The sequence below is a fragment of the Oncorhynchus masou genome, chromosome 17 (genome assembly GCF_036934945.1).
Source record: "Oncorhynchus masou masou isolate Uvic2021 chromosome 17, UVic_Omas_1.1, whole genome shotgun sequence".
NCBI lineage: Eukaryota > Metazoa > Chordata > Actinopteri > Salmoniformes > Salmonidae > Oncorhynchus > Oncorhynchus masou.
In genome coordinates, this window is record NC_088228.1 from 44,049,569 (window position 1) to 44,070,871 (window position 21,303).

At 50.1% G+C, this 21,303-nt stretch overlaps 1 protein-coding gene across 2 annotated transcripts in view; it reads right to left on the minus strand.

The window, feature by feature from the left end:
* LOC135559081 (zinc finger and BTB domain-containing protein 46-like) overlaps positions 1 to 19,968 on the minus strand; it is a 173,176-nt gene extending 153,208 nt beyond the window's left edge. Inside the window, exon 1 of one of the 2 annotated variants that reach the window (XM_064993447.1) lies at positions 19,530 to 19,949. The gene's annotated coding sequence lies outside the window, so the exon portion shown is untranslated. Of the gene's footprint in view, positions 1 to 19,529 lie in introns of both variants that reach the window. The other variant, XM_064993448.1, reaches the window with a different exon arrangement.
* Positions 19,969 to 21,303: the final 1,335 nt, after the last annotated feature.

The window sequence follows — 21,303 nt, forward strand, 5'->3', positions numbered from 1 at the left end:
AAGCTGATTGGATGATTTTGCTCTGTTGTCTCTGAGTATCTTGGGGGGAAATAGAGGAAGCTGATTGGATGATTTTGCTCTGTTGTCTCTGAGTATCTTGGGGGGAAATAGAGGAAGTTGATTGGATGATTTTGCTCTGTTGTCTCTGAGTATCTTGTCCACTAATATCTGGCTCTTCATTTCTTGAAGGGATCCAGAACTAGAGGGTGTGTGTGTGTGTGCCAGGGGTGCTCTTCATGTCTTGCAGGGATCCAGAACTAGAGGGTGTGTGTGTGTGTGCCAGGGGTGCTCTTCATGTCTTGCAGGGATCCAGAACTAGAGGGTGTGTGCGTGTGTGTCAGGGGTGCTCTTCATGTCTTGCAGGGTTCCAGAACTAGAGGGTGAGTGTGTGTGTCAGGGGTGCTCTTCATTTCTTGCAGGGATCCAGAACTAGAGGGTGTGTGTGTGTGTGTCAGGGGTGCTCTTCATGTCTTGCAGGGATCCAGAACTAGAGGGTGTGTGTGTCAGGGGTGCTCTTCATGTCTTGCAGGGATCCAGAACTAGAGGGCGTGTGTGTCAGGGGTGCTCTTCATGTCTTGCAGGGATCCAGAACTAGAGGGTGTGTGTGTGTGTCAGGGGTGCTCTTCATGTCTTGCAGGGATCCAGAACTAGAGGGTGTGTGTGTGTGTGTGTCAGGGGTGCTCTTCATTTTGACACTATTTACACCTTACCTAAAACACTGACTTCTCGGACTTCATTATGGTTCAAGTTATGATTGGTGAAAATTCACACAGACACACCTGCACACATCCACATCATGTGCATTGTCGTCCACCTGGTCTACACACACAGAGAGACACAAATATTAAAGTGCATCTGACCACCTAAACAGGTAAATCAGAGCAGAGATGGGGGCATGAGGAAAGGGCCTGAACCCACCTGAACAGGTAAATCAGAGCAGAGATGGGGGCATGAGGAAAGGGCCTGAACCCACCTGAACAGGTAAATCAGAGCAGAGATGGGGGCATGAGGAAAGGGCCTGAACCCACCTGAACAGGTAAATCAGAGCAGAGATGGGGGCATGAGGAAAGGGCCTGAACCCACCTGAACAAGTAAATCAGAGCAGAGATGGGGGCATGAGGAAAGGGCCTGAACCCACCTGAACAGGTAAATCAGAGCAGAGATGGGGGCATGAGGAAAGGGCCTGAACCCACCTGAACAGGTAAATCAGAGCAGAGATGGGGGCATGAGGAAAGGGCCTGAACCCACCTGAACAGGTAAATCAGAGCAGAGATGGGGGCATGAGGAAAGGGCCTGAACCCACCTGAACAGGTAAATCAGAGCAGAGATGGGGGCATGAGGAAAGGGCCTGAACCCACCTGAACAGGTAAATCAGAGCAGAGATGGGGGCATGAGGAAAGGGCCTGAACCCACCTGAACAAGTAAATCAGAGCAGAGATGGGGGCGTGAGGAAAGGGCCTGAACCCACCTGAACAGGTAAATCAGAGCAGAGATGGGGGCATGAGGAAAGGGCCTGAACCCACCTGAACAGGTAAATCAGAGCAGAGATGGGGGCATGAGGAAAGGGCCTGAACCCACCTGAACAGGTAAATCAGAGCAGAGATGGGGGCATGAGGAAAGGGCCTGAACCCACCTGAACAGGTAAATCAGAGCAGAGATGGGGGCATGAGGAAAGGGCCTGAACCCACCTGAACAGGTAAATCAGAGCAGAGATGGGGGCATGAGGAAAGGGCCTGAACCCACCTGAACAGGTAAATCAGAGCAGAGATGGGGGCATGAGGAAAGGGCCTGAACCCACCTGAACAGGTAAATCAGAGCAGAGATGGGGGCATGAGGAAAGGGCCTGAACCCACCTGAACAGGTAAATCAGAGCAGAGATGGGGGCATGAGGAAAGGGCCTGAACCCACCTGAACAGGTAAATCAGAGCAGAGATGGGGGCATGAGGAAAGGGCCTGAACCCACCTGAACAGGTAAATCAGAGCAGAGATGGGGGCATGAGGAAAGGGCCTGAACCCACCTGAACAGGTAAATCAGAGCAGAGATGGGGGCATGAGGAAAGGGCCTGAACCCACCTGAACAGGTAAATCAGAGCAGAGATGGGGGCATGAGGAAAGGGCCTGAACCCACCTGAACAGGTAAATCAGAGCAGAGATGGGGGCATGAGGAAAGGGCCTGAACCCACCTGAACAGGTAAATCAGAGCAGAGATGGGGGCATGAGGAAAGGGCCTGAACCCACCTGAACAGGTAAATCAGAGCAGAGATGGGGGAACCATGAGGAAAGGGCCTGAACCCACCTGAACAGGTAAATCAGAGCAGAGATGGGGGCATGAGGAAAGGGCCTGAACCCACCTGAACAGGTAAATCAGAGCAGAGATGGGGGCATGACAAAGCCCTCTGAACCCACCTGAACAGCCCCTAAATCAGAGCAGAGATGGGGGCCCCTGAGGAAACACACAGCCTGAACCCACCTGAACAGCCCCTCTCACAATCAGAGCCCCTCTCAGAACCATGGGGGCTGGCCCCCTGAGGACAACACACAGCCCCTGAACAACCACCTGAACAGGTAAATCAGAGCAGAGATGGGGGCCCCTGACAACAAAAGCCCCTCTCAACCCACCTGCCCCTCTCAACAGGTAAAAACATTACAACACTGAGATTAACAGAGGGCTGAGAATCCCTCAGAGGCCTGAACAGCACCTGAGCAAGGTAAACAACTCACTTTGGGTGTTCACATGAGGAAAGGGCCTGAACCCACCTGAACAGGTAAATCACCTAGAGCAGAGATGGAGGGCATGACTTAGAAAGGGCCTGAACACACCTAACAGCACCTAAATCACACAGAGAGGGGGCATGAGCAAAGCCAACAGACTCACACACACAGAGAGGGACTATCAGCACCTGCCAACAGACTCACACACACAGAGATGGGGGCTATCAGCACCCTGCCAACAGACTCACACACACAGAACAGGGAACATCAGCACCAAGCAAACAGACTCACACACACAGAGGGGGACTATCAGCACCTAGCCAACAGAACCACACAGAGAACATCAGCAAAGCAGACTCACACACACAGAGGGGGACATCAGCACCTAGCCAACAGACTCACACACACAGAGAGGGACCATCAGCACCTAGCCAACAGACTCACACACACAGAGATGGGGGCATCAGCACCTAGCCAACAGACTCACACACCAGAGAGGGAACCATCAGCAACAGCCAACAGACTCACACACAGAGATGGGGGCTATGAGGAAAGGGCCTAGCCAACAGACTCACACACACAGAGAGGGGACTACCAGCACCTAGCCAACAGACTAAATCAGAGCAGAGACTACATCAGCACCTGAACAGAAAGGGCCTAACCCACCTGAACAGACTAACACACACAGAGATGGGGGCATCAGCACCTAGCCAACAGACACACTGAACCCACCTGAACAGACAAATCAGAGCAGAGATGGGGGCTATCAGCACCTAGCAAACAGACTCAACCACAGAGAGGGGACCATCAGAACAGGTAAAGACTCACACACAGAGATGGGGGACTACATCAGCACCTAGCCAACAGACTCACACAGAGAGGGAACTACCAGTACCTAGCCAACAGACTCAACACACAGAGAGGATGGGGGCACCTAGCCAACAGACTCACACACACAGAAAGGGCTACGTCAGCAACTAGCCAACAGACTCAACACACAGGATAACTACGTCAGCAGCAGCCAACAGACTGAGGGGGACTACATGAGGAAAGACTCACACACACAGAGAGGGGACTACCAGCACCTAGCCAACAGACTCACACACACAGAGAGGGGACTGGGCGGCCAACAGACTCAAACACACAGAGGGGGACTACATCAGCACCTAGCCAACAGACTCACACACACAGAGATGGGGACTACATCAGCACCTAGCCAACAGACTCACACACACAGAGAGGGGACTACATCAGCACCTAGCAACATGTCAAAACAGGGGGGACAACATCAGAACCTAGCAGCAGACTCACACACACATTTACCTAGCCAACAGACTCACACACACAGAGAGGGGACTACATCAGCACCTAGTCAAAAGACTCACACAGAGAGGGGACAACATCAGCACCTAGTCAACAGACTCACACACACAGAGAGGGGACTACATCAGCACCTAGACAACAGACTCACACACACAGAGAGGGGACTACATCAGCACCAGCCAACAGACTCACACAACACAGAGAGGGGCACATCAGCACCTAGCCAACAGACTCACACAGAGAGGGGACTATCAGCACCTAGCCAACAGACTCACACACACAGAGGGGCTACATCAGCACCTAGCCAACAGACTCACACACACAGAGAGGGGACAACATCAGCACCTCCAACAGACACACACAGAGAGGGGACTACATCAGCACCTAGCCAACAGACTCACACACACAGAGAGGGGACTACATCAGCACCTAGCCAACAGACTCACACACACAGCCATCAGCACCTAGCCAACAGACTCACACACACAGAGAGGGGACTACATCAGCACTAGCAACAGACCAATCAAACTACATCAGTACCAAGCACAGACTCACAAACAGAGAGAGAAACTATCAGCACCTCCAACAGACTCACACAGAGAGATGGTACTACATCAGCACCTAGCAAGTGACTAAACAACTCACACAGAGAGGGGACTGCACCTAGTAACAGACTCAAACAGAGTGGGACTTCAGCACCAAGCTAACAGACTCACACACACAGAGAGGGACTACATCAGCACATAGCCATGAGACTCAGGAGACAACAAGTGAGAAACAGACTCACACACACAGAGAGGGACTACGTCAGCTCCAAGCTTCACACACAGAGAGGGGACTACATCAGCACCTAGCCAACAGACTCACACACAGAGAGGGGACAACATCAGCACCTAGCGAACAGACTCACACACACAGAGAGGGGACTACATCAGCACCTAGCCAACAGACTCACACACACAGAGAGGGGACTACATCAGCACCTAGCCAACAGACTCACACACACAGAGAGGGGACAACATCAGCACCTAGCCAACAGACTCACACACACAGAGAGGGGACTACATCAGCACCTAGCCAACAGACTCACACACACAGAGAGGGGACTACATCAGCACCTAGCCAACAGACTCACACACACAGAGAGGGGACTACATCAGCACCAGCCAACAGACTCACACACACAGAGAGGGGACTACATCAGCACCTAGCCAACAGACTCACACACACAGAGAGGGGACTACATCAGCACCTAGCCAACAGACTCACACACACAGAGAGGGACTACATCAGCACCTAGCCAACAGACTCACACACACAGAGAGGGACTACATCAGCACCTAGCCAACAGACTCACACACACAGAGAGGGGACTACATCAGCACCTAGCCAACAGACTCACACACACAGAGAGGGGACTACATCAGCACCTAGCCAACAGACTCACACACACAGAGAGGGGACTACATCAGCACCTAGCCAACAGACTCACACACACAGAGAGGGGACTACATCAGCACCTAGCCAACAGACTCACACACACAGAGAGGGGACTATCAGCACCTAGCCAACAGACTCACACACACAGAGAGGGGACTACATCAGCACCTAGTCAAAAGACTCACACAGAGAGGGGACAACATCAGCACCTAGTCAACAGACTCACACACACAGAGAGGGGACTCACATCAGCACCTAGCCAACAGACTCACACACACAGAGAGGGGACTAGCATCAGCACCTAGCCAACAGACTCACACACACAGAGAGGGGACTACATCAGCACCTAGCCAACAGACTCACACACACAGAGGGGACTACATCAGCACCTAGCCAACAGACTCACACACACAGAGAGGGGACTACATCAGCACCAAGCCAACAGACTCACACACACAGAGAGGGGACTACATCAGCACCTAGCCAACAGACTCACACACACAGAGAGGGGACTACATCAGCACCTAGCCAACAGACTCACACACACAGAGAGGGGACTACATCAGCACCTAGCCAACAGACTCACACACACAGAGAGGGGACTACATCAGCACCTAGCCAACAGACTCACACACACAGAGAGGGGACTACATCAGCACCTAGCCAACAGACTCACACACACAGAGAGGGACTACATCAGCACCTAGCCAACAGACTCACACACAGAGAGGGGACTACATCAGCACCTAGCCAACAGACTCACACACACAGAGGGGACTACATCAGCACCTAGCCAACAGACTCACACACACACAGAGAGGGCACCTAGCCAACAGACTCACATCAGCACCTAGCCAACAGACTCACACACACAGAGAGGGGACAACATCAGCACCTAGCCAACAGACTCACACACACAGAGAGGGGACTACATCAGCACCTAGCCAACAGACTCACACACACAGAGAGGGGACTACATCAGCACCTAGCCAACAGACTCACACACACAGAGAGGGGACTACATCAGCACCTAGCCAACAGACTCACACACACAGAGAGGGGACTACATCAGCACCTAGCCAACAGACTCACACACACAGAGAGGGGACTACATCAGCACCTAGCCAACAGACTCACACACACAGAGAGGGGACTACATCAGCACCTAGCCAACAGACTCACACACACAACAGAGAGGGGACTACATCAGCACCTAGCCAACAGACTCACACACACAGAGAGGGGACTACATCAGCACCTAGCCAACAGACTCACACACACAGAGAGGGGACTACATCAGCACCTAGCCAACAGACTCACACACACATCAGCACCTAGCCAACAGACTACATCAGCACCTAGCCAAGCAGACTCACACACACAGAGAGGGGACTACATCAGCACCTAGCCAACAGACTCACACACACAGAGAGGGGACTACATCAGCACCTAGCCAACAGACTCACACACACAGAGGGGACTACATCAGCACCTAGCCAACAGACTCACACACACAGAGAGGGGACTACATCAGCACCTAGCCAACAGACTCACACACACAGAGAGGGGACTACATCAGCACCTAGCCAACAGACTCACACACACAGAGAGGGACTACATCAGCACCTAGCCAACAGACTCACACACACAGAGAGGGGACTACGTCAGCACCTAGCCAACAGACTCACACACACAGAGAGGGGACTACGTCAGCACCTAGCCAACTGACTCACACACACAGAGAGGGGACTACGTCAGCACCTAGCCAACAGACTCACACACACAGAGAGGGGACACATCAGCACCTAGCCAACAGACTCACACACACAGAGAGGGGACTACATCAGCACCTAGCCAACAGACTCACACACACAGAGAGGGGACTACATCAGCACCTAGCCAACAGACTCACACACACAGAGAGGGGACTACATCAGCACCTAGCCAACAGACTCACACACACAGAGAGGGGACTACATCAGCACCTAGCCAACAGACTCACACACACAGAGAGGGGACAACATCAGCACCTAGCCAACAGACTCACACACACAGAGGGGACTACATCAGCACCTAGCCAACAGACTCACACACACACACACACAGAGGGGACTACATCAGCACCTAGCCAACAGACTCACACACACAGAGAGGGGACTACATCAGCACCTAGCCAACAGACTCACACACACAGAGAGGGGACTACATCAGCACCTAGCCAACAGACTCACACACACAGAGAGGGGACTACATCAGCACCTAGCCAACAGACTCACACACACAGAGGGGGACTATCAGCACCTAGCCAACAGACTCACACACACAGAGAGGGGACTACATCAGCACCTAGCCAACAGACTCACACACACAGAGAGGGGACTACATCAGCACCTAGCCAACAGACTCACACACACAGAGAGGGGACTACATCAGCACCTAGCCAACAGACTCACACACACAGAGAGGGGACTACATCAGCACCTAGCCAACAGACTCACACACAGAGAGGGCCAACAGACTACATCAGCACCTAGCCAACAGACTCACACACACAGAGAGGGGACTACATCAGCACCTAGCCAACAGACTCACACACACAGAGAGGGACTACATCAGCACCTAGCCAACAGACTCACACACACAGAGAGGAGACTACATCAGCACCTAGCCAACAGACTCTCACACACAGAGAGGGGACTACGTCAGCACCTAGCCAACAGACTCACACAGAGAGGGGACTACATCAGCACCTAGCCAACAGACTCACACACACAGAGAGGGGACTAAATCAGCACCTAGCCAACAGACTCACACACACAGAGAGGGGACTACATCAGCACCTAGCCAACAGACTCACACACACAGAGAGGGGACTACTCAGCACCAGCCAACAGACTCACACACACAGAGAGGGGACTACATCAGCACAGCCAACAGACTCACACACACAGAGGGGACTACATCAGCACCTAGCCAACAGACTCACACACACAGAGAGGGGACTACATCAGCACCTAGCCAACAGACTCACACACACAGAGAGGGACTACATCAGCACCTAGCCAACAGACTCACACACACAGAGAGGGACTACATCAGCACCTAGCCAACAGACTCACACACACAGAGAGGGGACTATCAGCACCTAGCCAACAGACTCACACGCACAGAGAGGGGACTCGAACACACACACACACGCACACACACACACACACACACAAACACACACACGCACACATGCGCAACACTGTGTTTGAGGGGGCAGCGTACAGTAGGTCCCCTGTGTTTTAGCAGCTAAAGCCTCCTAACCTGTTACCACACAGTTCAGCCCACAGCCAGGGAGTAAAGCCTTCAGCCATGAGAACAGAGCACACCACCCACACACACTGCACACACACACACACGCTCTCACACACACACGCTCTCACACCACCCACACACACTGCACACACACACACACACACACACACACACACACACACACACACACACACACACACACACACACACACACACACACACACACACACACACACACACACACACACACACACACACGCACATACACTAAGCACTAAGCAGTGCCTGCAACCCCACTTCCCCCTCAGTATAGCTTTGCACACTTATCTATTTTTTTTTCTCCATCCATCCGCCTCACCTCTCTTCTCTCCCTACCCTCTCTCCCCTCTCTCTCCGTCCGCCTCCCCCTCCTTCTCTCCCCTACTCTCTCCCCCTCTCCTCCCATCCGCCTCACCTCTCTCTCCCTACTCTCTCCCCCTCTCTCTCCATCCGCCTCACCTCTCTTCTCTCCCCACTATCTCCCCCTCTCTCTCTCCATCCGCCTCCCCTCCCCTCTCTTCTCTCTCTACTCTCTCCCCCTCTCTCTCTCCGTCCGCCTCCCTCCCTCTCTTCTCCCTAACCTAACCTCTCTCTCCCATCCGCCTCACCTCTCTTCTCTCCCTACTATCTCCCCCTCTCTCTCTCCGTCCGCCTCCCCTCCCCTCTCTCTCTCTCTCTCTCTCTCTCTCCCCCCCCACACGAGAGGGAACTCTCTCTCTCTCCGTCCGCCTCTCTTCTCCGTCCCCTCATCCCCCTCTCTCTCCCTACTATCTCCCCTCTCTCTCTCCGTCCCCCTCCCCTCTCTTCTCTCCCTACCCTCTCCACCCGCCTCCCCTCTCTCTCCCTCCCCTCTCCCTCTCTCTCCGTCCCCCTCCCTACTCCTCTCCCTACCCTCTCCCCCTCTCTCTCTCTATCCGCCTCCCCTCTCTTCTCTCCCTACCCTCTCCCCCTCTCTCTCTCCGTCCCCCTCCCCTCTCTTCTCTCCCTATCCTCACCCCCTTTCTCTCTCCGCCCGCCTCCCCTCTCTTCTCTCCCTACCCTCTCCCCCTCTCTCTCTCCGTCCACCTCCTCTCCCCTCTCTTCTCTCTTTACCCTCTCCCCCTCTCTTCTCTCTCTACCCTCTCCCCTTCTCTCTCTCCGTCCCCCTCCCCTCTCTTCTCTCACTATCCTCTCACCCTCTGTCTCTCCGCCCACCTCCCCTCTCTTCTCTCTCCCCCTCTCTCCCTCTCCGTCCACCTCCCCTCTCTTCTCTCTCTACCCTCTCCCCCACTCTTCTCTCCCTACCCTCTCCCCCTCTCTCTCTCCGTCCGCCTCACCTTTCTTCTCTCTCCACCCTCTCACCCTCTCTCTCTCCGTCCGCCTCCCCTCCGCTCTCTTCTCTCTCTACCCTCTCCCCCTCTCTCTCTCTGTCTGCCTTCCCTCTCTTCTCTCTCTACCCTTTCCCCCTCTCTCTCTCCGTCCGCCTCCCCTCCCCTCTCTTCTCTCTCTACCCTTTCCCCCTCTCTCTCTCTGTCTGCCTCCCCTCTCTTTTCTCTCTACCCTCTCCGCTTCTCTCTCTCCGTCCGCCTCCCCTCTCTTCTCTCCCTACTCTCTCCCCCTTCTCTCCGCCCCGCCTCCCCTCTCTTCTCTCTCCCCCTCTCATGCTCCGCCTGCCTCTCCTCTCTTCTCTAACTACCCTCTCCCCCTCTCTTCTCTCTCTACCCTTTCCCCCTCTCTCTCTCTGTCTGCCTCCCCTATCTTCTCTCTCTACCCTCTCCCCCTCTCTCTCTACGTCCGCCTCCCCTCCACTCTCTTCTCTCTCTACCCTCTCCCCCTCTCTCTCTCCGTCTGCCTCGCCTCTCTTCTCTCCCTACCTTCTCCCCCTCTCTCTCTCCGTCCCCCTCCCCTCTCTTCTCTCTCTACCCTCTCCCCCTCAATCTCTCCATCCACCTCCCCTCTCTTCTCTCGCTACTCTCTCGCCATCTCTCTCTCCGCCTGCCTCCCCTCTCTTCTCTCGCTACTCTCTCGCCATCTCTCTCTCTGCTCGCCTCCCCTCTCTTCTCTCCCTACCCTCTCCCCCTCAATCTCTCCATCCACCTCCCCTCTCTTCTCTCGCTACTCTCTCGCCATCTCTCTCTCCGCCCACCTCCCCTCCCCTCTCTTCTCTCTCTACCCTCTCCCCCTTTCTCTCCGTCCCCCTCCTCTCCCCTCTCTTCTCTCCCTACCCTCACCCCCTCTCTCTCTCTCCGTCCCCCTCCCCTCCCCTCTCTTCTCTCTCTACCCTCTCCCCCCTCTCTCTCCGTCCACCTCCCCTCCCCTCTCTTCTCTCTCTACCCTCTCCCCCTCCCTCTCAACCGTCCGCCTCCCCTCTCTTCTCTCTCTACCCTCTCACCCTCTCTCTCCGTCCACCTCCCCTCCCCTCTCTTCTCTCCCTACCCTCTCCCCTCTCTCTCCATCCGCCTCCCCTCTCTTCTCTCTCTACCCTCTCCCCCTCTCTGTCTCCGTCCACCTCCCCTCCCCTCTCTTCTCTCTCTACCCTTTCCCCTCTCTCTCTCCGTCCACCTCCCCTCTCTTCTCTCTCTAATCTCTCCCCCTCTCTCTCTCCGCCCACCTCCCCTCCCCTCCCCTCTCTTCTCTTCTCTCTATACCCTCTCCCCCTCTCTCTCTCCGCCCGCCTCCCCTCTCTTCTCTCTCTGCCCTCTCCCCCTCTCTCTCTCTCCGTCCCCCTCCCCTCTCTTCTCTCCCTACCCTCTCCCCCTCTCTCTCTGTCCGCTTCCCCTCTCTTCTCTCCCTACCCTCTCCCCCTCTCTCTCCGTCCGCCTCCCCTCTTCTCTCTCTACCCTCTTCCCCTCTCTCTCTCCGTCCGCCTCCCCTCTCTTCTCTCTCTACTCTCTCCACCTCTCTCTCTCCGCCCGCCTCCCCTCCCCTCTCTTTTCTCTCTACCCTCTCCCCCTCTCTCTCTCCGTCCGCATCCCCTCTCTTCTCTCTACTTTCTCCACCTCTCTCTCTCCGCCCCGCCTCCCCTCCCCTCTCTTCTCTCTCTACTTTCTCCACCTCTCTCTCTCCGCCCGCCTCCCCTCCCCTCTCTTCTCTCTCTACTTTCTCCCCCTCTCTCTCTCCGTCCGCCTCCCCTCTCTTTTTATCCCTACCATCTCCCCCTCTTTCTCTCCGTCCCCCTCCCCTCTCTTCTCTCTCTACCCTCTCCCCCTCAATCTCTCCATCCACCTCCCCTCTCTTCTCTCGCTACTCTCTCGCCATCTCTCTCTCCGCCTGCCTCCCCTCTCTTCTCTCGCTACTCTCTCGCCATCTCTCTCTCTGCTCGCCTCCCCTCTCTTCTCTCCCTACCCTCTCCCCCTCTCTCTCTCTCTCCGTCCGCCTCCCCTCTCTTCTCTCTCTACTTTCTCCACCTCTCTCTCTCCGTCCGCCTCCCCTCTCTTCTCTCTCTACCCTCTCCCCCTCTCTCTCTCCGCCCGCCTCCCCTCCCCTCTCTTCTCTCTCTACTTTCTCCACCTCTCTCTCTCCGCCCGCCTCCCCTCCCCTCTCTTCTCTCTCTACTTTCTCCCCCTCTCTCTCTCCGCCCACCTCCCCTCCCCTCTCTTTTCTCTCTACCCTCTCCACCTCTCTCTCTCCGTCCGCCTCCCCTCTCTTTTCTCTCTACCCTCTCCCCCTCTCTCTCCGTCCGCCTCCCCTCTCTTTTTATCCCTACCCTCTCCCCCTCTCTCTCTCCGCCCACCTCCCCTCCCCTCTCTTTTTATCCCTACCCTCTCCCCCTCTCTAACCACCAGCAACCTCCTCCACCAAATTCTCCTCTCTGTGCGAATGCTCAGATTAACAACCTGTCTATTTAACCTCCTCCCCTATGGCTTCAACACACTCACGCAAGCACACACATACGCAAGCACACACAACTGACAAGTGTACTGTACAAGTGTAAAGCCCTTGAGCCCCCCCCCTTATTTGCTCAACACAGGCTACTCATTCCTGCACACAGATGGAGAGTCTAAAGAAGCCTCTCTTTTGTAGCACCTTGGTGATAACGACCCATTTGAAGACGTCACTGTTAACGAGGGTTGCGTACTGACTTCCGGACTTGACATCTCCTAAATTAGGACACCTCCAGGGTTCCATACTTTAACGAGGGTTGCGTACTGACTTCCGGACTTGACATCTCCTAAATTAGGACACCTCCAGGGTTCCATACTTTAACGAGGGTTGCGTACTGACTTCCGGACTTGACATCTCCTAAATTAGGACACCTCCAGGGTTCCATACTTTAACGAGGGTTGCGTACTGACTTCCGGACTTGACATCTCCTAAATTAGGACACCTCCAGGGTTCCATACTTTAACGAGGGTTGCGTACTGACTTCCGGACTTGACATCTCCTAAATTAGGACACCTCCAGGGTTCCATACTTTAACGAGGGTTGCGTACTGACTTCCGGACTTGACATCTCCTAAATTAGGACACCTCCAGGGTTCCATACTTTAACGAGGGTTGCGTACTGACTTCCGGACTTGACATCTCCTAAATTAGGACACCTCCAGGGTTCCATACTTTAACGAGGGTTGCGTACTGACTTCCGGACTTGACATCTCCTAAATTAGGACACCTCCATACTTTAACGAGGGTTCCTCCAAATAAATATCATTGTATTCCATCCTGACATTGTGTGCCTCTCCTCTCTCTGACCATCTCTCCATTTTACACCATTAATTTGGCTAATAATGGCACCTACCTGTGACAGCCTATCGTTTTCAACTCATTTACTAGTTTTCCTCCTTTCAGAGATATAGAAATCACAAGCTAATTACAGTAAGCCTCGTCTGACACAAGTGTTTTGTTTGGGATTTTCAAAAGGACACTATATTAAATTCACCTCTATCTATGTGACCAAAAAGGTTGAATGGTATTGATGGTTCATTTAGCAAGTAAACGTCATGAAAAGCAACATACAGGTTGTGTGGCTTATCATTCTTAATTTTCATTTGAACCTTTATTTAGCTAGGCAAGTCAATTAAGAACAGATTCTTATTCACAGTGATGATGACCCCGGTCAAACCCAGATGAACTGTGCGCTGCACTACTGGGCCTCTCATTCACAGCCAGATGTGATACAGCCTGGATTTGAACCAGGGACTGTATGATGCCTCTTGCACTGAGATGCTGTGCCTTAGACCGCTGCGCCACTCGGAAGCCGTATAGCTTTAAATGAATAGCATTTATAATTGTTTATGACATAATGGCTTTTAAATGAAAGTTATTAGGCCCATAAAATATATTAGTAATACATAATAATGTACTAACAGGTGTGCCCTAGTTTACTGTGGTGCATATTTAGGTAATGTTTCAATCAAGGAGGAGGTGATATTTAAGGGGGAGACCAAATAACAGCGTGATTTTGCGGTTAAATGTTTAAGGCTACAGATAGAACTAACAGTTAATCGATCTAAACACAATAGGTTGTAGGCTAGTTAGGGAATAACGTAACAGCAGACACTTGTCGGATCGATTCGATCAGACACACGATTTAGGCAGTTGCGTGCAATGAGGTCGTTAGCTGGGTAGGTACGAGCTATTATTAAAGACAGATTTACTCGCAAATAAACCTTAATGAAGCCCAAGTTCACCATACAACAGATCCAACAACTAGAGTGTCATTGGCTCTTAACTGAAATTGACAAGCAATTTTGACCAAATGTAAATACCAATGTAGCCAAGATACACAACAAATAGCCTCCGATAGCGTTTCCCATTATCCAACAAATAGCCTCTGATAGCGTTTCCCATTATCCAACAAATTGACACACTGCTCAACTCAGCTCAGCCATAGACCAATCTACCATTCACAGTTACAACCAATAGGAGGCACTAAAATACCGATTTCATTCATATCCTTTCACAATGGATTTACAATTCTTCCAATGCACCGCGCGCAAACACACACACACACACATATATACACACACACACACACACACACATGCACACATCTAATATTTAAATATCATTACACACACATATAAAATAAATAAGGTTCTAACGAAATGTCTATTGACAATCGAAATGAGTGAAAATAAAACAAATCAAATAAAAAAATGTTTTTCACAAGCGCAAAATACAACAGGTATTACAGTGAAATGCTTACTTACAAGCCCTTAACCAACAACGCAGTTTTACGAAAAATAACTGTTAAGTAAAAATATAAATATATTTTTTATAAAAATAACAAATAATTAAAGAGCAGCAGTAAAATAACAGTAGCGAGGCTACATACAGGGGGTACCTACCGCTACAGAGTCAATGCAAATAGTCTGGGTAGCCATTTGAGTAGATGTTCAGGACTCTTATGGCTTGGGGGTAGAAACTGTTAAGAAGCCTATTGGACCGAGACTTGGCGATCAAGAACCGCTTGCCGTGCGGTAGCAGAGAGAACAGTCTATGACTAGGTTGGCTGGAGTCTTTGACAATATGTAGGGCCTTCCTCTGACATCGCCTGGTATAGAGGTCCTGGATGGCAGGAAGCTTGGCCCCAGTGATATACTGGGTGCCTTGTGGTCGGAGGCCGAGCAGTTGCCATTCCAGGCAGTGATGCAACCAGTGCTCTCGATGGTGCAGCTGTGGAACCTTTTGAGGATCTCAGGACCCATGCCAAATCTTTTCAGTCTACTGAGGGGGAATAGGTTTTGTCGTGCCCTCTTCACGACTGTCTCATTGTGCTTGGACCATGGTAGTTGTGGACACCAAGGAACTTGAAGCTCTCAACCTGCTCCATTACAGCCCCGTCAATGAGAATGTGAGCGTGCTCAGCCCTCCTTTACCTGTAATCCACAATCACCTCCTTTGTCTTGATCATGCTGAGGAAAAGGTTGTTGTCCTGATACCAACCGGCCAGGTCTCTGACCTCCGCCCATTAGGCTGTCTCATCGTTGTCGGTGATCAGGGCTACCACTGTTGTGTAGCCGGCAGACTTAATATTGATGTTGAGGGTGTAGGAGTTGTGCCTGGCCATGCAGTCATGGGTGAACAGGGAGTACAGGAGGGGACTGAGCACGCATCCCTGAGGGGCCCCCGTGTTGAGGATCAGCGTGGCGAATGTGTTGTTACCTACCCTTACCACCTGGGGGCGGCCCATCGGGAAGTCCAGGATCCAGTTGCAGAGGGAGGTGTTTAGGCCCAGGGTCCTTAGCTTAGAGATAAGCTTTGAGGGCACTATGGTGTTGAACGCTGAGCTGTAGTCAATGAATAGCATTCTCACATAGGTGTTAATTTTGTCCAGGTGGGAAAGGGCAGTAGAGATTGCATCATCTGGTTTGTGAGATAATGGTGTTGATGTGAGCCATGACCAGCCTTTCAAAGCACTTCATGGCTACAGACGTGAGTGCTACAGGTCAGTAGTAATCTAGGTAGGTTACCTTAGTGTTCTTGTGCACAGGGACTATGGTGGTCTGCTTGAAACATGTTGGCATTACAGACTCAGACAGGGACAGGTTGTGGCCTTGTGAATGTTGACCTGTTTAAAAGGTCTTACTCACATCGGCTACGGAGAGCGTGATCACACATTCGTCCGGAAGAGCTGATGCTCTCATGCATGTTTCAGTGTTGCTTGCGTCGAATCGAGAAGTAATTTAGCTTGTCTGCTAGGCTTGTGTCACTGGGCAGCTCGCGGCTGTGCTTCCCTTTGTACTATACAGTTCTGAATACTGTTCTAAAGTGTCTCATCAAAACAACATTCAAGGGATGTTGTCTATTCTCATGTTTATTCGTGATTGAGAATAGCCAAATCCCAGGCTTAAGCAATAGACTTTCCTTCTTATTCGTTTTGAAAGCGGCACCATTCAAACAGCTTTTTGAGATGTAACCGCTTTACATTCATGCATAAAATGATGGAAGCAAAAGCAATAGCCTAAGGAAAATACAGTCCATTCGTCTGTCCATCACGGTGGACCTCTCGGTGACAGCCAAGTAGGGCCAAGGATGACAAAACAATCAAATCTAGCTTTAATTTGAACACTGATATTGACCAAAATGTTGTAAAACAATTGTCTCCTCTCGTCTCTGATCGACTGTCTGCTCCGGGTTGCTGTGTCAGTCAGGCTGAGTGTGGTGCATTCAATCGGATCATTTTCTGTCCCTTCCTCTGATGAAGGTCAGGAAGCTCCCTCTCTGAATTATACCTTAGTGTTCCTTGGAAATCCAACTTGGAAAATAGTTTGTCAGGTTGTTTTGGCTAGCTAGCTAGCTTAGTTCAGCATTTGGGTGTGTTATGTAAACACGCCCAAATGTGCAGAGCATACCCCAGGCTTACCCACACAATATGTTTAGATAATACGCATGTGCAAAATATGAAATCGTCTCAGTGCAACAAATGTCAGCTAGGCAAAACAGCAAGGCCGATGCTGACCCTGTCCATTGACAGTGACTGGAGTCAGGAAACAATTGGAATGGATTTGAATGGATGGAAAGGAAGGCTATATGTATATGTATATATATGTATATATATGAATAGACTTTGAATGGATGGAACGGAAGGCTATATGTATATATGTATATGTATATATGAATAGACTTTGAATGGATGGAAAGGAAGGCTATATGTATATATATGAATAGACTTTGAATGGATGGAAAGGAAGGCTATATGTATATATATGAATATACTTTGAATGGATGGAACGGAAGGCTATATGTATATATATGAATAGACTTTGGCACCTTTCCTAGCAGGTTTAGCAAATATATGTATATATATATATATATATATATATATATATATATATATATATATATATATATATATATATATATATGAATATACTTTGAATGGATGAAAGCCTTGCTTTCCATCCATTCAAAGTGAATAGACTTATGTATATATATATATATATATGAATAGACTTTGGCACCTTTCCTAGCAGGTTTAGCAAATATTGAGCTTTTGAGCATAAAAAAAACTACAGAATAATTGAAGAAGAAAAATATTGGATACAAAAAAGAATGACAATCGTTTATGTAATGTCATTTTTTTACTTGGCTTTTCATAACAGTTTGTTAGATTGACACAGGGTAAACTCTGCCTATCCTTTCAACTCTGACTGGACGTCACTGGACGCTATGGTGAGCTTCAATTGGTCACTCATTTCGCGATATCGCAGAGGATTTGAATAAAACTCATTTTTCCCCCAACTTTCGCCCCCTGGCCCATGCTCGCACCACTCCCCTGCCTCCCCAGCTTCTCTCGCTTTCCTTCCGTTGGAAGTGAGTGGCTTCCTATATAGTAAACGGCCACTGGGAACGCGACCATTGTGGTGTTGTCAGCGTACGAGTAAAGTGGGGTTGTTCCCCTTTCATATTCTGAGCACAGTAGAAAATGGAGGAAGAGGGAACCAACCACGTTGAGGGGGCAGACAGAGAGGGAGACGTACACAATAACAGGCCAAAAGAGACAGGCAAAGCATATCAGCAGTTTGGCCTGGCATTTCGGTCTCAAAGGAAGACCCTGGGCGCCACACATCCAGTCAACTCAAGAAGCGCCTGCGGACGGATCAGATGTACATCGCGCAGCGCTACAAGTCTGGAGCCTGAAATCCCCCTCTCTCGTCTGGTACTTTCGGGTCGGGGGTTGACACAGCACAAATGTCCAGCTGGAGAAAAGCCCTTTCAGAGGTTAACCAAGGGAGGAGTAGTGGGAGAAGGGGGGTTAAGCCCTTGCCTGCCAAGCTGCTAACATTTCATTTGAAATACCCCCGACTGACCTCAAAGAACGGATACTACAACCAGGGCATCACGATCAGTGACAGCATCTGCGTCCAGTCAGTTCAATGTCTACTTTTGATTTACATTTGGTTGAGTTGTCAACTAATGTCAATTCTACTGGAAATCAACAACAAAACATGTCACTGTGTTTTTGGATTTGGGTTCAGAAGTTAAGTGAAAAAATATCTGAAATTCTTTTTGCAAATCCAATCACTTTTCCCACGTTGATTCAGCATCATCACATTGAACGTTGTTGCCCAAATGACGTGGAAACGTTGATTCAACCCGTTCTTGCCCAGTGGGGTGACAATCCCTTTAAAGCCTAACATTGAGGTCAACACTTTGACAGTTGCCTCAATATTCTTGGTCTATGGATACATTCGGTGACGGAGGCTTTATCACAGTGAAAATGACTCGCCAGATTACGTTTTATTCTGCAATATCGAATAAATGTGCCTTAAACCCATGTCTTGTTTCCCCAATCCCTACCCAAATGCACGTGTACAATTATTCTACTGTCCATTATCAAATGACAGCATCTCATAATGAACAACATGAAACATTCACGTAAGTAGACATCTGGCTTGTCACGTATCTCGGCAACACAAAAAGAGGACTGGACTTCCAGCATGTCGCTCTAACGCATCGCGCAGAGGAGCTGTCAAAACACACTTCTGACATGATACCGTGACACGATGCAGGCACACCGAAAACCACCCGTTAATGGTAAAGTCACGATACACCGCTTCAACTTGTGACATTCATTAGGAAGAGTTACATTGTTCAATGGTTATAATGGGCGCGCAGCAACGCTCACCATCTCGGCAAAAAAAACAACTAGTAATCACATTAAATTGTTGTAAAAGGAAACACGTAAAGCTTTTCAGAGGATCGCAGTATGAAACCAACATTATTGACAATATTGAATTGAAACGGAAGGGGTGGTGAAGGAAATAGAATGAAAGAGCAGACATAGCCTACCTGTTAACCCATGGGGTCTGGGGTAGACGCGGTGTAGATTCTTTGGAGTCCAATCTGGTGTGACTGCGCGAAAGAGAGAACGAAAGGGGGGTGTTCAGAAGAACACAGTATTCTATTCTTTCCCCCCTACGCCTTTGGTGTCTCTAAATGTTATTCCCCTATTTTCTCCCCCTTTCTCCCGGTCTCCGCCAGCCTTTTCTCTCTCTCTGTCCCTCCCTTGCTTTTCCTTGTCTTGGTATCAGGAACCAGCCTCCCCCTCTGTGTCTGTCTCTCTCCCTCTCTTTCCCTAGGGCGCTCTCTCACTGGCTCTGTGTCCCCGTATCTCCCTGTCTTTGGGCAGACTCAGGAAATGAGGCAACATGAACAACACACACACCGTTCTATCAGCGACCAACCCCCCAGGCACTCTCCCACATATCTGACAGCTCAAATAAATATTAGTGTCATTATTGCAATTGAGTAGCACGACGTGAAATCATGAAATCAAGAAAATAGTAGGCTATTTGTGGTGTGTGTTCAGTGTGTCATGAACAATAACAATAGTAATAATATTATTGTATTATTATTAATGTTGCTATTATTATGCTAAACGGGCTTGTCATATAGACAGGACAACAATAGAAATGACATAGTGTGTGTAATGTGTGATATCATATCATTATAATGTGCAATAATATACATGAGATGCATTGCTCTGCCTATATCTACAGTATCTGTGTCATATTGGGGTGGCAGTGTAGCCTAGTGGTTAGAGCATTGGACTAGTAACCGAAAGGTTGCAAGTTCAAATCCCCGAGCTGACAAGGTACAAAATCTGTCGTTCTGCCCCTAAACAGGCAGTTAACCCACTGTTCCTAGGCCGTCATTGAAAATAAGATTTTGTTCTTAACTGACTTGCCTGGTAAAATAAAGGTAACAAAAAAATATTTCAAGAGTTTCTTCAATAAATATATACTGCTGCAAAAGAGTGTTTTATTTGAATTGAGACAACCTCATGGTAATACAGTTTATGCGAGAGTTTCCATATTTAATGGCTGAGTGAGTAGGCTTTTACATGAAGAAGCATGTGCTTGTCTATACAGGGGTCTAAACATGAGTGATCGACAGTATGTGGGTGTTAGTGAGAACAGAAGACAAGCTCTGTCCACTCTGTGTGGTTTGAATGAAAGGCAAGGACCAAGCTACACCCTCTTGTGGTAAAACAGGAAAACCACCCAGCAGTCACACAGATGGACCTGTTGGGCAACCCTTCGAAACAGAATTCACCAATTATATCATACTTACCCAGATTGAAGAAGACATTAGCTACATACAAAAAATGCCATCCATGTCAATTGTAGATTATATGTTTGTTGTTTTGTAGTTTTTTACATCCACTGATATCTTTTCATTGTCATTTCATTTTCATTGATATGAAGCCTTCTTTTTGGAGCCATTTCAGTGCCCTCATCCAAGCTTGTCTCGTTGCTAAATCTGACATCACAGCACAGACAGACAGAGCCATTTCAGTGCCCTCATCCAAGCTTGTCTCGTTGCTAAATCTGACATCACAGCACAGACAGAGCCATTTCAGTGCCCTCATCCAAGCTTGTCTCGTTGCTAAATCTGACATCACATCACAGACAGACAGAGCCATTTCAGTGCCCTCATCCAAGCTTGTCTCGTTGCTAAATCTGACATCACAGCACAGACAGGCAGAGCCATTTCAGTGCCCTCATCCAAGCTTGTCTCGTTGCTAAATCTGACATCACATCACAGACAGACAGAACATTTC